Source organism: Galeopterus variegatus, unplaced genomic scaffold (assembly GCF_000696425.1).
Source record: "Galeopterus variegatus unplaced genomic scaffold, G_variegatus-3.0.2 Scaffold27551, whole genome shotgun sequence".
In the NCBI taxonomy this organism is placed as follows: Eukaryota; Metazoa; Chordata; class Mammalia; order Dermoptera; family Cynocephalidae; genus Galeopterus; species Galeopterus variegatus.
In genome coordinates this window covers 2,798-7,223 of record NW_007753662.1, presented here as the reverse complement: position 1 = coordinate 7,223, position 4,426 = coordinate 2,798, and the positions used below count along the sequence as shown (strand labels likewise).

The 4,426-nt window shown below is 38.3% G+C and overlaps 1 pseudogene; it reads right to left on the bottom strand.

The window, feature by feature from the left end:
• Positions 1 to 1,381: 1,381 nt before the first annotated feature.
• Positions 1,382 to 4,426, bottom strand: part of LOC103583745 — a 5,243-nt pseudogene continuing 2,198 nt past the window's right edge.

Here is a 4,426-nt window from a genome sequence, read left to right as displayed (position 1 = left end):
TCGTTGTTGAAAGATTTATTCGTTTTTTGTTGCTCTTGGAAATGCAAATAGTACTCTGGTATCACAGTGCACACTTCTCAGGGTCGCGCTGTCTCCTGGCACGGCCGCTCCAGACCCATCGCCATCTTAAAGCCCATCTGATAGTATTTGTATCTTTAGAGGAGTTATTAGACAACTTAAAGCCTAATCTAAAAATAAGATTATTACACAGGCTCAGATACTAATGAAGTCAGTGTATCAATGGAGTTTGGGCTATATTTATTTAACCCTAATCTGAGAAAAACAGGCACGAACTCACCAATTCTGCCAGTCTTTTCTCTTGCCTTCCCTAACTTTCTTAGCCTATCAGCTTAATATTTTTGTAAATGAGAACAAACATTATTCCCAGCTTTTCCATGAAAGTAAACTCCAGTGTGCATTTCAGGACCCAAATGGAAACTTTATTTCTTCTTATAAATGAGATTGAAAGTGAAAGTACAGCAAGGCTGCTTTGAAATAAGACTAATGCAAAGAAATCAGCTTCCTTTGCTTCTGACCAGTAAAATCTATTGTTTATATCAAGTAACCAAATAACGGTTCCAGGGACAATTGAATGTTTTTGTAAACTTTATAAGAAAAAGAACTGAAATCCTACCCACCCATCAAACTCCTTTCTAGATAAAGTAAATGTATTATTTCGAGATAAATTTGGAAATACTGGTTAAAAATGATTTAATTTTAGGTATATTTAGTGTGATTCTATTTGTGAAATATAGACTCAATAATGATAAGACCTAGAATGATAAAACCCTAGACACATATATATTCCAAATTTAACAGTATTGCTAACTAGTTGAATATATTAATGGTTTTTTTTTAATTTTTACAGTTTTCTGGGTATTATGAATTTCTTTTCAATGAATGTAAACTCTTCTTGTAATCATAGAAATACACATATATCAGGCAGGAATCTCAGATGCTTCTGCCCCTTCCTGTGCAGGTTGTGAGTCAGGTAATTGAAAGAAGATTCAGGCAGCTTTATGCAAGATAGACATACTTTATTCTTCAGATGTGAAGCTCACAGACATACTTTATTCTCAGACACAAGCTCAAGCTCTACTCCACTGACCATCCATGCTCGGCCGTCCCTCCATGCTTTGCTGACCAGTGGTTCAGAGCAGTTACCTTTATATTCTCTACACACAATAGCGGCCACAAGCCAAGCATTACATAATTACGACAATCATGCTGAATCATTAAATGGGCACACATGTGCGATTACACTACTTTTATAACTTGTTTCTAGTGAATGTGCTGAATCTTGTCCATTTGTAACAGATGTGAGGTGAGAGATCCTAACTAAACTTTTTCTACTTTCCTTACAACATACATAACAATAAGGTTTTTTTCATTTTAAAAACAAATTCATTTATTTTGAGAAACAATTTCTAAGTGACTTCTATGTATCAGATATTGCTTTCCAACTGGTCATTTAATTTTTCGATATGCATTTTATAAGCAATGGCTATGTACAAAGCTCTGTCATATTAAGGTTCAACTGGGCACAGATGAGTTATTAATATAAAGATAGTTTAGATGGAAAAAGCTGCTTAGAATGAGAGATTGTACTGGTCCCCAGGCTTGGACAGAAATAGAGTTGCAGGAGCCAAAAAAGATACTTTATCCTGCTAATGAATCAAAGGGACAAAACTTGATTACAATAACAGGTCAAAACGAGGACAAGTTATTACCTTAATCACGTGGTAATTTACTTTAAATATTTCAGAATAAGTAGTGTGCTATGTGTTTTTTAGATGCTGATCCCAATTTATACCCATGAAGTGGTTAATGAGCATGTGAATTGCCCTAATCTAGAGCAGTCACTTAAGAGTTGCTGATTTAGCACAAGAACATTGCTCTCTAAATTAACAGCAAAGTGTTCATTAATTGGCATGAGTGTTGGTAGAAATAATGTAGTCAGTGGGGTTTAAAATATGTGATGGTTCAGGAAAAGTGAATAGGACCAACCTTTGTATGAACAAGTCACAGGGCATGGCAGGCCCTTTAGCTCATCCCAGCTGTGCACATCCCAGGGCTAAAACCGCTGCCCTCACTCCCCTCACTCCACGGAAGATCCTGCCCTGATCTAACTTCAAGGCCAGCGTTCCTGCCATGAAGCTCACTGTGCGGCTGTGTCACAGAGCGATATCACGCTGTTGCAGATACATTGTTTTAAGGTTCTCATCTACTTGTTACATTCAATGCAGGTAGCAGGGAACAGCTATAATACGGGCATGTCCATCTAATTGCTATTGCAGTATTCACATGCCAGGAACACTAAGCTATATGCTGGGATGTTTTAACATAAAAGAACTAGTCTATTCTCATTTTTAATTTATTTGTTTACGTTACATTAAATGTATTTGTGTATATCGATTTAAAGAATATCAACATTTTTATTTCTATTCACATTTCTTAAAAATGTGTCTTTCAGCAATATTTAAGAATTTTCTTTATGTGAATTTTACATACTTCTTGATAATTGTATTCTGCAGTATTTTATCTGTTTCAGTGCTATCATAAATGTAGTCTTTTCTTTCATTATATCATCAAACTTGTTTCTCATTAATTTAATTATTTAGATTTATATCACATCTCTTCTGTGTGGCAGGCCCTGAAGTATTAGGTGATCACTTTTTAAAAAATGAAATTAGCATGACACTTTTAAAATGAGCCACTAAATAACAAAAGAAGACTCATTAATAGTTTCCTAACAGGAATTCTGAGCCTATTTCATTTTTTTCTAATCAATTTCAGCCCTTTCCGTAATTCCTTACAAAGTCCTGGAAGTTGTGCAATGAGCCCATGGACAAGCTCACCAACGACAAGCTTAGCCCATGAGTCTTTATCTTCTTTAGTTCTTTCCATTTCCTTTTTTAGTCGATCTATCTCTGTATTCAGCTCTTCAGATTTCCTTTTAAATCCTTCAGCAAGCAATTCTTCTTGGATCTATAGCATGAAAAAGAACACTTTGAAAACCACACTTATTGAGAGTCAGGGGTTTTGCCTTTAACAAATTCAGCGGCTAAGCACGTGTATTTAGTTTCCTGTCTCCAAAGTGCTCTATGATGAATTTGTCCAATTTTCTCATACATTTGGATCTGGGTAGTCAAAGTGGCCATGCTTTGTAGCTTCCTGTGGTATCCTCGGCACCATCTCCATGAGGGTAAGGAGGATTGGGGACAAGGTCAGACCTGAGAACTATCCCCATAAGATGTGCTCCAGCCCCGTCCAGACTCACCTTCAGCTTGTGCTCCAGCATCCTTTCCTGCTCTCTCAGAAGGTTTTCTCTTTCTTGCTCCATCTTCTCCTTCAGTTGGGCCATGTTTTCCTGGTAGCTTCTCTCTTGAGCCTCCATCATTTGCTGCTGCTCTTTCTGTTTCTGTCTGAGCAGCTCCTGCTCCTTCTCAGCTGCCTCCATCTTGGCCCGCTCGGCTGTTCCACAAAGGTTTTAGAGAGGGAGGAAAACAAGTCAGGCCTGTGTCCTGCCCGCCTGAGCTCAGACCAAACCGATTTTGAAAAGTAGGTAGGGAATTTCTGAATTCTCCTGGTCACCACATCATCTAGAGCACATTTTAGAACGTTATTGGAAAGGCATCTATCTATCTATCTATCTGTCTGGCTGACATAGAACCCCAACTGACAGGAAGACCTTCCTGAAACAAACTGTGGATTGCACAATCTGCTAAATCTGAAAATCTCTAGTAGGAGAGAAAGGTTTCAGGATGGTCTTCCTGTCCTATGTCTCAGAGAGTGTTGAAGGAACCTACCCTCTGTGCTGGGACCTGCCCTGCCTCTGTACCTGCTAAGGCCTTCTCTCCGTCTGTGAGGGCTTTGTCTGACTGCAGGATGGATTTTTCTATAGCCACCTGTGACTGCAGGAAATTCTGGAGCACCTCATTTGCCTGAGGAAACAAGGAGCAAAGAAATGTCATGCTGTAAAGATCTAATCTCATGCTAGGCAAATTATAAAGCTACAAATCTTACTCGATAAACTTTTCATTTTCCTTAAGATCACCCATGCTTCTTTTCCTTCCACAACCACAATATAAATTTCAAACTCTTTTGTAGGATATGAGAACCATACCTAGCAGCCTCCTTCCTTGTTCCCCAGTCTTCTCTTCCAGCAAAGTCTTCCACTACCCACCCCAGGTTACATCCAACCAGATTTGGGTGCCTCTATGAAACATAGCTTCTGTTGTTTAATATATTTATTTAAGCGTTTTTTCCTTCTGCCAGGATGCTTGTCTACTCTTTTTTAACCCCAATAACATCCATTGATATTTCATCTTGACCCTCTATTTCCTCTTATAGGAAGCATTTGTCAGCTGCCTTCTGAGTTTTGAGTGGCTGTTAAGTACATTGAGCTACCAGCTCTCCTATTTAC